The sequence below is a fragment of the Hemitrygon akajei genome, chromosome 28 (genome assembly GCF_048418815.1).
Source record: "Hemitrygon akajei chromosome 28, sHemAka1.3, whole genome shotgun sequence".
NCBI lineage: Eukaryota > Metazoa > Chordata > Chondrichthyes > Myliobatiformes > Dasyatidae > Hemitrygon > Hemitrygon akajei.
This window is the reverse complement of record NC_133151.1, coordinates 34,197,304-34,210,228: the sequence shown is the minus strand read 5'-3', so window position 1 is coordinate 34,210,228 and position 12,925 is coordinate 34,197,304. Positions and strand designations below refer to the sequence as shown.

The 12,925-nt window shown below is 42.2% G+C and overlaps 1 long non-coding RNA gene across 1 annotated transcript in view; it reads right to left on the bottom strand.

Annotated features, from left to right (window-relative positions):
- Positions 1–4,653: 4,653 nt before the first annotated feature.
- LOC140717553 (uncharacterized) overlaps positions 4,654–12,925 on the bottom strand; it is a 38,337-nt gene continuing 30,065 nt past the window's right edge. Inside the window, exon 3 of the long non-coding RNA XR_012096570.1 lies at positions 4,654–5,158. This is a non-coding gene — a long non-coding RNA (uncharacterized lncRNA). The remainder of the gene's footprint in view (positions 5,159–12,925) is intronic.

Below are 12,925 nucleotides of genomic sequence, written 5' to 3'. Positions count from 1 at the left end.
TATTTCCAGCACAAGATGAGCATCAGGTGCTTATGAATACGTCCAACCGAAACAAGGGACAGCTGGAGGACCCGTAGTCCGGAGTCCACGGACCGGACTGTGAACCTGAATGCGGACTTCGGACCGAACCACGAGAACTACATTTCTGTTCCCTTATCTCATCCTGGCGTATGGGAGGCTAGTAGTATAAGCCCATCAGTGAATGCACCTCTCTTATCCCGAGCTCTGTCCACAGTGTCTCATTGGATGAACCCGCCAGTGTGTTCTCTTAGACCCTGACCTACAATTCCATATAAAGACCGATCTGTCAAAAGCCTCCTCTTGTTTCTCAATCCACTCCCTGATTTTACTATCATTAGTCTTCATTCTCTGTATTTTTTTTCAGTTACCCAGCATTCCCATTCCTCTCAGATAGGGAATTCTACTGTTTGTCATACAGTGCTATGATTTTTTTTTATCATCTGTGGCCTCGTAGTACAGTGCAGGTGTGTATTTTGGTTTCTTGCAGGTCACAGTTTTGTGCACCACAGTCTCAAATAGTCATCAGATTATGTAAAGGGGGGTTAAATGAAGGGCATATTGGCATTTGGCACATTCAACGTGTCACAGTTCCCAATAATACATTTGATTCTGCATAATTAGGCACTAGATAAGTTCCAATAAAAATCAGTTAAACAGAGCGGCCATTGTGTGAGTGGACCAGAATGAGCAATGGGTCTGCCAGACCAGATAATGCCTAATATCACCATCACATTGGTGTAATGAGACAGAGGGTGTTCGTGGCAGTCTTGTATTCAGGTTGGAGGCCTCTGAACATTGACGTTCACAGGGACTGGTGCTGGTACTGTCGTTTTTCATCAATGTTAGCAACTTCTCTGATGTTGTTTGTAAGCTGATTAGTGAGTTTGCAGATGACAGCAACATTGTTGGTAGAGTGGATAGTGAAGATTATGTGAGAGTACAATGGGATCGAGATGAACTGGGGAAGTCGGCCAAAGAATGGCAGATGGATATTGACATGAACACGTGTGAGGTGTTGTTTTTCGAGAAGCTTCACCAGGGAAGGAGCTGCACAGTAAATTCTTGTCCCTTGGAGACTATTGTAGAACAGAGGCTATGGAATACAGGAACATCATTCACTGAAAGTGACAACTCTGGTAGCCAGATAGGTAAAGACAATGTTTAGCCTATTTGCCTCCATTGGTCAGGGAATCGAGTACAGCATTTGGGATGTCATATAGAAACTGCAGATGTCAAAGTGAAACCACACTGTATTGTGCAGAGGTCCGATCACCCAGTTGCAGGAAGGATGTCTTGAAGCTGGAACGTGTGGAGAGAAGTCTGATGAGGATGTTACAGACACTGGAGAATTTCATTTATCAGCTGAAGCTTCTCCCGAGAGAGTAGGGAGCTGTCTGGTGACCTTATAGAGGTTTACAAAATTAATTGGTGATCAGTCTTAGTGTCAGGGTGGGGCAGCCTAAAATTACAGGATCATTGTTTGATAAAGGCTACCTGGGGGGAATTGGTTTCCACACAGACGCTAGTGTATATATAAAACATAGAAGGTGGCAACAAGGATTCAATAATCATGTCTCAAATACATTCAACGTTCCTTAGACGGGTGTGGTGTTGCATCTTTGACTCGGACGACAAACACTGCAGTAATAACGAAGGATGTTGATGAGGTGATGTGAGTAGAGCTTCTAAATAAAATGATGAATGGTGATTTTGGTTGGATTATACTGGTGGCCACCCAACAGGCTGAGATATTGTGGAGCAGACGTGTTGCTAAATCAAACAAAGGTCTAATGGGAACGGGCTTACAGCAGTCGGGCATTTTGACTGCCCCAGCATTAAGCAGATTACCTTTGTGTGAAAACCTTCAGTTTCCAGGAGTAATTTGGCTGATGCAGGATCAGTTCACCCCAACGCAGAAGCAGTATTCGAAAGGGAGGATGAGGCAAACATCGCTAATGACAGAAGACAAAGGCAACATGAAAGAACATGTGAGGGCAGAGAAGGTCGGAAAACAAGGTTGCCTGCAAGTATCAGTGCTGAGAAATCTGTTCTTCGTGAAATGATTTAGATGAAAATGAAGGAGGGCTGATTTCCAGGTCTGCAGAGACACCGACATGGTGGAATTGTAGATACTGTACTGATGTCCAGCTGACTGACTTGCCAGTTCCCAGGCTTGTCCACTTTAAACAATAGAACCACATTAGTTACTCTTCAGTCTTTGGGCAACCCTCAGTGGTCAATGACGAAATGAAGGACCACCAGAATGTTTCCTTTCCTTCCACAGAGCAGTTGGTTAGACCCTGAGGATTCATCCAACTTACTGCACTGTAAGGCTGCAAATAACTGCTCACTGTTAATGTGAATTTGCCACTCGGTCTGAGCCGACGTAGTAGTGGTGATATCAATGTCCTCCCAAGCAACTCCACTAGTTTGCATTAACCATTGAGCATCTATGATATCGTACACAGTAAACACAAAGTAGAAATATTCACTAATTGATTCATGATCCCAGCAATTCCCTGCTGCTCAAGACACGGAGACCCTGCTGATTTCTACAGACTCTCTCTCTCCCAAGCCACACTGTTACCCTTAATATAGCTATTGAATCTTCTGAACAGCCTGATCAATCACATAACATTGTACTGCCCTCGTTTCTTTCTTAAGAGTATTCTTAATCATTTTTATTCTTATCAAGTGATTTGCTCGATTCTGACCTCCTAAACCCAATGTAAACTTCCTTTATTTCTTGTTCGGAGCCTTTATATCTCTCGTTGGCCAAGGTTCCCTAAACTTGCCAGTTCATCCTTCACCCTAAAAGGAACATGCTTCTTCTGGACAGCTGCAATCACGCTCATTGAAAAAAAAACTCCCACTTGCCATTTGGTCATGTTCTGTCATACAGATTCTCTCACTCCACCTCTGCTAGATCCAGTCAAATCCACTAAAATTCATCCTTTCTCCAGAAAAGATCCCTATACTGTGAACTTGGCCGTACGTTCCCATCACTATCTTCAAACTAATGGAAAGAATGAAGAAGGTATTAATAATTACATGGGTAAAACGTGGGAACAAGAAACATTCCTCATAGAGGGGTCAGAAGAGAAGAGAGTATGCAATTTCAAGTTCCTGGGAGTCAAGATCTCAGAGGATCTATCCTTATCCCAAAATAACAATGTAGCTATAAAGAAGACAAGACAACGGCTATATTTCATTAGAATTTAAAGATATATGGTTTCTCAACTAAAACACTCAAAAAACCTATCTCAATGTACAGTGAAGAGTATTCTGAAAGGCTGCATCACTCTTTGGTAGGGATGGGGGAAGTTACTGAACAGAACCAAAAGAAGCTTCCAGAAGTTGTAAAATTAGTCACCTCCATCTTGGGTACGAGCCTCCGTAGTATCCAAGACATCGACAAGTAGCCATGCGTCAGAAAGGCGACATCAATAATGAAGGACTTCCATCACCCAGGACATGCCATCTTCTCATTGTTAGGGGAAAGAAGGAAGTACAGAAGCCTGAAGGCGCACACTCAGTGATTCAGGAACAGCTGCTTCCCCTCTGCCATCCGTTTGCTAAATGGACATTGAACCCATGAACGATACCTCAATTTTATAATCTATTATTTCGGTAGTGCACTATATTTCATGGTTTAAATATGCATACATACTTACTGTTGTTGTTTTATATCTGTGTTTTTTTTTCCCTATCTATGTTATCATCTGTTGGATTGAACTGCTGCTGGTAAGTTAGCAAATCAGAATCTGAATCAGATTCAGGTTTTTCATCACCGGCAAGTGTCGTGAATTTTGTTAACTTGGCTACTGCAGTTCAATGCAATACATAATATAGAAGAAAATAAAACAATATTTCATAATATTAACAATAATAACTAAGTAAATCAATTACAGTATACGTATATTGAATAAATAAAAATCGTACAAAAACAGAAACAGTATATATTTTAAAAGTGAGGTACTGTCCAAGGGTTCATCTGGGAATCGGATGGCAGAGGGTAAGAAAGAGTTCCTGAATCGCTGCGTGTGTGCCCTTGTGGCTTCTGTGCCTCCTACGGGTGATAATAAACCCAATTCTGATTCTGATTCTGATACAAGGGATTCTTGAACAGCCTGGTGAGTAGTCTGAGGAATGGTACATGGTTTTCAGTCCATATCAGTGACGTCTGGCAATTTGTGAAGTCATATCAGAGAAGGACCTTGTACACACAGCCCAGTCTGTCACAGAAACGTTCTTCCCATCCATCGACTCCAGCTGCATTTCCACCTGGCACGGGAACGCAGTTAACATCATCAAAGACCCTTCTCACCCCTGTCATTCTCTCTTCTCACATCTTCCATTGGGCAGCAGACATAAAGGAGTGAGAACACACAGCACCAGGATCAAGGATAATATGGGTCCCACTCTTAAAGCACCTTCGAAGGTTTCATGTTTTATTGTTTTACAACATTAATTCCCAGTGGTTTAATTTGGCTTTTCTGACACTGAATAACAAAGGCCATTTCATGGCAAAATGAAAATGATAATTACCAAGTGAAAAAACGGAAATAATCAATTGTATTAGTATTCACCCACTTTAATATGATACAGCAAATAATCAGTGGTGTAGCCAAGTGGTTTAGAATTCATATAAGCTGTCAAAAGGAGATCACCATGTGCAGTCAGGATGTTTCAATTGAATGTCATAGAAATACACCTGCTCCAATTGCTGCTGAGTCAGTGTCTTACCAAAAGTTACCCCATGAAGACAAAAGAACACTCCAAGCAACTTCGTGAAAAGGTTTTGAAAAGCAAGAAAATTGGTGAAGTGCACAGACAACAGAGTGTGCAGTATGTGCAGTATCTCCCATCTCGGCACTGCAGCTTATAACTCCTTACGCATTATCATGGGTCTCTTGGTGGACTCCATCACTCGTCCCTTCTTGCACGCTCTCTCCGGTTTTGAGGACAGCCTGCTTTTGGCAGCTTTACACCTGTGCCGTATTATTTCCATGTTTGATGATTGATTTAACTGTACTTCAAGGGATATTCAGTGACTCGGAAATATTCTTGTACCCATCTCCTGAAGTGCTTTACAATGACCTTTCCATGGAATTGACGAGTTTAGTGGTTTACTGTCCTGTGATCAAGGCAAATAGACAAGATTTGAATAAAAATGGATAAGGTGCCTTTCACTACGTTTCAATGTAATTGTGACAAATAACAATAATCTTTACAAAAGCAAGGAAGAGACGAAGGCTGTAGATCTATGTCACCATGTACAACCCTGAGATTAATTTTCTTGTACACTCAACAAATCTACAGAATCATAACTGTCATCTGTCTATAGATAATAACTGTAACATAATCAATGAAAAATTGGCCAACTGGGGTGCTCAGCCAGAATGAAGAAGACAACAAACTGTGCAAATGCAAAAAGAAGAAACAAAAATTAAACAAGCAATAAATATGGGGAATATGAGATGAGGTGTCCTTGAAAGTAACTTCATTGCTTGTGAGACAATTTTGCATTGGTATGCTTGTCCCCTTAAAATTAATGCTAACATTTGGTTTGCCTTCCTTATCACCGACTCATACTGCAAGTTACACTTCCTACAAGAAGACACTGAAGACTCTTTGCACCTCTGTTTTTAATTTTTAAACTGCTTAGAAAGAAGTTTCCACGATTACTGCTTATATGCATGACCATACAGTTCCCCACATGATATTCCATCATCCATTTCTTTGCCCATTCTCCTAATCAGTCTGTGCTTCACCAGATTCCCTACTTCCTCAGCACTAGCTGCTCTCCATCTATCTTCGAATTGTCTGCAAACTTGACAACAAAGCCATTAATTCTGTCTCCCAAATCATTGCCCTTATTTGTCTGTGCTCTTGTCTGTCCTGTTGCGGGGATTTTTTCTCATTGGCGACAATATTACCTCCTGCTTAGGGTCACACCGACTGCCACTCCCATTTACACTATTCTGAACATCACTCACGAATCTACAGGATATTGTGCCCCCTCCATTTCAGGAGCAATCCATCTCTTGTGTGCAAGTTTCCCTACCACTGAAGAAATTGTAGCGATCTGAGAACTTCAATCTTGCCCCCTGTCTCAGCCCTTTAGTCAAATAGTTATCTGAATCACCATTTCTATCCGCACCAGTATGTGGCACAGTGTATAATCTAGAGATGACTGTTTTTGAAGATTTTCCCTAATTCCCTCTGTTCACTGTGTACAAGCTCAACCCCCTTTCTACCAAGTTATATGCACCACTAGCAATTGAGAATTTTCTGTAGCTGCTCTGACTCATTCCTGACCCTAGTACTCAAGAGGCAACATACAATCCTGGATCTCGTTTACAGCATGGAATCTTGAGTCTTCTCTCAAATACTGTCCAGACAGATCCCATCCTCCCCGATTGGGCATCTGAGACACTGTCAGTGACAGCAGCCCTGAGCGATCATTCCCACATCAGTATTCAAAACGTGTAAGTGCTGTGAGGGGAGCAGACACTGGGGACCCTGCACTGTGCGACTCTTTCCCTTTTCTCTCCTGGCGGTCACTAAACTTACCAACATTCTTCAACTTTGGTATGACGTACATCCTGAGGCAGAGTATGTCACTGGCGTTACGGCCATTCCTGCTACTCCAAAAGGGAGAGAAATTCTGAAAAAAAATCTCTAAAATTTCATGTCCTGGAGTACACCACCTCATATGCATATCCATACATTTCCCTACAATTCCAGCTGTTCTATGTTCTGCTGTATCTGGTGATATGTTTTCTTATTCCGGCTCCAGACATACTTACACCCCTCCACCACCGAGTTGTCTACATTCCTGCTTTCACTGTAGTGCCACTTTTGTTTTTAATGCATGTACAAGGAATTCTCTCCAGGCTTGCTCAGCAAAATCATTCTGTCTCTCTTACCATCATTCAGCACTGCCGATTATCTGTTTAATTTGCACATTCATCAAGGAAGGCCATTGTCTAATTTCCACTTTCTAAAATTCCCTTTTCCTTTTCGACTGTATTTGCAACATCTCTGATCATGCAATATTCTTAGATCTGGATTCTTGTCCTTCCTCCTTACATAAATCATTTGAATTTAGAAACACACCACATTAAATAGGTCAGGTGTCAGTTATAGCTGCCCAGTTATAGCAGGTCCCCAGGTCCTGCCTAACATAGTTCTCATTAGCTTGCAACACACACAAAATGCAGGAGGAACTCAGCGTTTATGAAAATAGTAAACTGTCAACATTTTGGACTGAGGCCCTTTACCAAGACTGGAAAAAATAGATGAGGTCAGGATAAGAAGGTGGTAGATGCTGAGGATTAAGTACAAGGTGGTAGTCGATTCTGAGCTTGCCCTTAGTTTAACAAATTCCCCCAAAATTGTCCTTCTTTGAGGATGACTTTTATCAAGATGGTCTCCCACTGAAAGTCATGAATTGTAAGGGCCATGCCGCAGTACAAGGTGTATTAATAGTCCCTACTGCGTCTGAGTTTACCGCCATCCACATAGGTTAACATCACACATTTATTGTGCTTAGAAGTTATCTTCAGACATCCCCACAGCCCCTACACTTTTCTCCAATCAACTTAAAATTATGCCTCCTTGTTTTAGCGACTTCCATTTTGGGATAAATTCTCTGGATGCCCACTCATTTGATGTATCTTATCATTTTGTATTCCTCCATTAGGTCACCTCTCATCCTGCTTCCTGCCACAGAGAAATGTTCTATCTTACTCCACCTATCCTCACATATTTTCTGTGAAGTTCAATGTTGAAAGTAAATTTATTGTCAGAATACAAATGTATCCATATAATTTTCTTGCAGCATGCACAGTAAATACAAAGAAACACAGATGAATCAATGATAAACTGCACACATCAAAGACTGGCAAAACACCAATTTAGAAAGGACAACGAAGAGAACAAGTTGTGTAAGTAAACAAAAACGCAAAGTAAAATGATAATAAATATGCAGTAGCTATCAAGAACATGAGCTGTGGAGTCCCTGAATGTGAGTTAGTTGTTGTGCTGTGTGACATTATCCCCTCTGCTTCCAAAGCCTGAGCGTTGAGGGGTAATAGATATTCCTGAACCCTGTGCTGTAGGACCTGAGGCTTCAGTAATTCCTTCGACATGGATGATGGGGTCCTTGGTGATGGATGCTGATTTCCTATAACAGCTCTACTTGTAGATGTGTTCAGTGGTGAGGACGGCTTTACCTTTGATGGATTGGCTGCATCCACAATTGTTAAATTGTTATTGCTTTCAAGGACATTGGTGTTTCTAAACCAGACCAGTCAGACAATTCTCCACTATAGATCTAGAGAACATAATCAAAGTTTTTAATGACATGCTAAATCAGCACAGACTGACATAGTAGAGGCTGTTAATGCTGGTAAATATTTCCAGGATGCCAACAAATTCCACTCCTCGGAGCCTCTAATCTATATAATCTCAGTCAATGTTAGGGAAATTAAAATCACACACTACTCTGTTGTTAACAGAACTTTCCAGAACCTGCCTACATTTCTGTTCCTTTTTCTGCCGGCAGCATTTCAAAAATCTTTGTTAATTGAGGCATACGCCATTCAAGGTTCTCTGTTGTTAACTCTCTGTTACATTCTGAGGGATTGAGGGGATAGATAACGTTCATGAATTGTAGTCCATTTTAACGGTTGTACAGATGTCTGTCCTTGAAGTGCTGGCGTTATTCTAGTATTTAACGGTGGTGTACAGTCCTGAGTGTGTACAGGACCGTGTGCTCACTGCACAGTGCTGTGAGTTTTATTGTTCTGTGTCCTGGTAGTGAAGGTCTAGATATTGTAAAGTTCACTGTCCCTGTAGTCAAATGTTGACTTTTCTTGAGCAGTCACATACACAGGGCATGTTTATACCAGAGACAGACCACTCGCTTCCCTTCCAGTACGTCCCAAATGTTGTTAAGATCTCTGTTCATACAGTACGGTGCAATCAGTTGAAACATCTTATTTAACCGCATGTGGTCTGTGTCCCACAATGGACTAAATCTCCCAAAGGTTTGACCCATCTAAATGATCGCAACAGCTCCTCCTCTTTAGTAGCAACACACCAGAGAATATCATCATACCACCTTTCTCATCACGCTTTCCTCCTTGTATGTGAAAAGAAAGAAGATAGTTAAGAACAATGTTGGGCCCTTGAAGAATGAATTGGGTAAAATTGTTATGGGAAACAGAGAAATGGCAGAAGAATTTAATGAGTACTTTAGATCTGCTTTCACTAAGGAAGATACAAGCAATCTCCCAGATATTTGGATGGGCCAAGGATATAGGGTAACAGAGGAAATGAAACAGATTGACATTCAGATGGAAACGGTGATGAGAAGACTGATGGGACTGAAGGCTGACAAATCCCCAGGTCCAGATGGTCTGCACCGTAGGGGACTAAAGGAGGTAGCCCAGGAAATTGCGGATGCATTGGTAATCATTTTCCAATGTTCCTTAGATTCAGGAACAGTTCCAGAGGATTGGAGAATGGCTAATGTTATCCCACGTTTTAAGAAAGGAGGGAGGGAGAAAACAGAGAACTATCGACCTGTCAGCCTGACATCGGTGGTGGGAAAGAAGCTAGAGTCCATTATAAATGATGAAATAGTGGCATATCTAGATAGCAGTGATAGGATTGGGCTGAGCCAGCATGGATTTACCAATTGTAAATCTTGCTTGACTAAACTGTTGGAGTTTTTCGAGGATGTAACCAGGAAGTTAGAAGGGGGAGATCCAGTGGATGTAGTTTACCTCGATTTTCAGAAGGCATTTGATAAGGTCCCACATAGAAGATTGGTAAAATCAAAGCTGAGGTCATCGGGGGGAAGGCATTGACATGGATAGAAAACAGGTTGTCAGATAGAAAACAAAGGGTAGCGGTGAATGGGTGTTTCTCGGAATGGCAGGTGGTGACTAGTGGGGTGCCACAGGGCTCGGTATTGGGACCACAGCTGTTTACCATTTACATTAACGATTTGGATGAAGGCATAGAAAATAACATCAGCAAATTTGCTGATGATACTAAGCTGTGTGGCAGTGTGACATGTGATTTAAGATGTTAGAGGAATTCAGGGTGACTTGGATGGGTTGGGTGAGTGGGCAGATACTTGGCAGATGGCGTTTAATGTGAATAAGTGTGAGGTTATCAAATTTGAGAGTAAGAACAGGAAGGCAGCTTATTATCTGAACGGTGTAGTGTTGGGTAAGGGAGAAATGCAAAGAGATCTCGGAGTCCTTGTTCATCAGTCACTGAAGGTGAATGAGCAAGTCCAGCAGGCAGTGAAGAAGGCTAATGGAATGTTGGCCTTTATTACAAAAGGAATTGAGTACAAGAGCAAGGAAATCCAGTACAGAGCCCTGGTGAGACCACACGTGGAGTATTGTGTACAGTTTTGGTCTCCAGGGTTAAGGAAGGCCATCCTGGCTCTAGAGGAAGTGCAGCGTAGATACACGAGGTTAATTCCTGGGATGTCTGGACTGTCTTACACAGAGAGGTTAGAGAGACTTGGCTTGTACATGCTGGAATTAAGGAGATTGAGAGGGGATCTGACTGAAACATATAAGATTATCAAGTGATTGGACAAGAATGAGGCAGGAAATATGTTCCAGATGCTGGGAAAGTCCAGTACCAGAGGGCATGGTTTGAGAATAAGGGGTAGGTCATTTAGGAAAGAGTTAAGGAAAAACTTCTTCTCCCAGAGAGTTGTGGGGGTCTGGAATGCACTGTTTCGGAAGGTAGTGGAGGCCAATTCTCTGGAGGCTTTCAAGAAGGAGCTAGATAGGTATCTTATGATTAGGGGAATCAAGGGATATGGGGACAAGGCTGGAACCGGGTATTGATAGTAATTGATCAGCCATCATCTCAAAATGGCGGTGCAGGCTCGAACGGCCGGATGGTCTACTTCTGCACCTACTGTCTATTGTATATTGTTTTCTACTTGATTTTCACCAATATTCATTTTTTGCCTCGCATGCTAACTCTGTATCTGGGCAGAAACTCCCACCTTTGTCCTAGAGTGGTCCTGTCCTCTCCCCACTCTACTGTTGTTTTTTGTGTCTGCTTAAGATGCCTTGGGATTCTCATTGATCCTCCTGGTAACTCTTCACTCTCCTGATTCACTGTGTGACTTGTTTCTTGCTTCCTGTATGTTCCTCCAAGACCCTGTCTAATTTCATCTTCCTGGCCCTTACATATGACTCCTCCTACATTTAAAAACAAATACAATGTTTTTCATCACCCTAAGTTTCTGAACGAACTCGCCCTTCTCCACTTTCCTCACAGGGACTAGGAAGTCCTGATTACTGACTAGCTGAACTGTAAATGACTCTCACATGTCAGACATGGACTTAACCAGTATCATCAGCTCCCATACTGTTCTCTATGATTCCTGCCCATTTCTGCTGTAATTTTCCTTCCACAAATTTACACTGATCCACCTGCAGGTCCAGACTTATCCTCCTAAATAACTGTCCGAAAACCTCCTGAATTATAATCCATAAATCTTTCCCAATGGAGTTTCAATCAACTTGCTCATTTTCCATTACTGCATCAAGTACGTCCCCCTCCCTGGTGGACCATCCTACATACTGTTTCTGGAAACCTTCCTGAACACACCTAACAAATAATAGCATATCCAAGCCTCAGGTGGTAAGGGAGTCCCAGTCATTCTCGGGAGATTATTCACCAACTGGTGCTATTGTTTTTTCATCATCTCATAAGCCGCCAACATATCTGTTTCTCTCTCACACAGGCTATTGGGAGACCTACAGTATAATTCCATCACAGTGATTGCACCTTTCTGATTCCTGAGTTCCACCCCATATTGTCTTACTGATGAGCCTCCGGGATTTGTTCAACCTTGTGACGTTCTGCCTTGATCAACAATGCAGCTCCCCAATCTCATTTCCCTCCCTCTACAGGGTCTGAATCATATGAATCCTGGAATATTTCAATACCCGTCCTGTCCTTCTCTCAACCAGATCTCTGTAAATGGATGAATCACGGTGTCATGTACTAATCCAGGCTCTAACTACATCTGCATTAACTGTTCTACACCCTGCACTGAAATAAACTTACTCCTTCCCTTCTGTACTCGTTAATGTGGCCCCCATCTTGACTTCCTTTTAGGGTTCCTCGACCTCATCGCTACCTTCCGCTCAATGCTACTTACTGACCTGTAGCTCTGGATCCTAACTCCCTCTCCACATGACACATGACAAAAATCATCAGGGTGTCTCCAGCAAGCTTACCTGTGAGAATATTACTTCTCCTTCTCTTAAGCCATTCTCCTTACACCAGACCAACTTATCCTGAAGAGAGCTCAATGATCGGGTGTTCCTGATGTCCTGCCTCCTGCACCATAGTGCTAGCCACACATTTAACTGTATCAACTTACCATATCTTACCTTGCAAGCATGTGACACTGAAATAACCTGATATCACAACCCGAGTGTTCCTATTTCCTAAGTTTCTGCCCAACTCCCTTCATTCTCTGCAGGATCTTGTCTCGCTGCTGTTAGTTCTAATAAGGACAACGATTTCTGGCTGTTCAGCCTGCCCTTTCAGAATGGCCTGTAGCTTCTCAGAGAAATCCTTGCCCCTAGCATGATAGGGGTAACGCACAATCCTGCAATCTCAGTTATTTCCACAGATGCTACTGTCCGTCCCCCTTCCCCAGCCCCGCTAAAGTGTTTGCTCTATGTGATTTATATCCTTCCATTCTGTGTATTAATGTGCCTTCAAGTAGCCTCGTTGTAATGAAAATTGTTTTAAAATTAATTCATTGTATATTTCCTGTATTTAGCTGAGAGTATTTACTTATGCATTCGCAAACAAAGGAGACTGTACACGTTTGAAA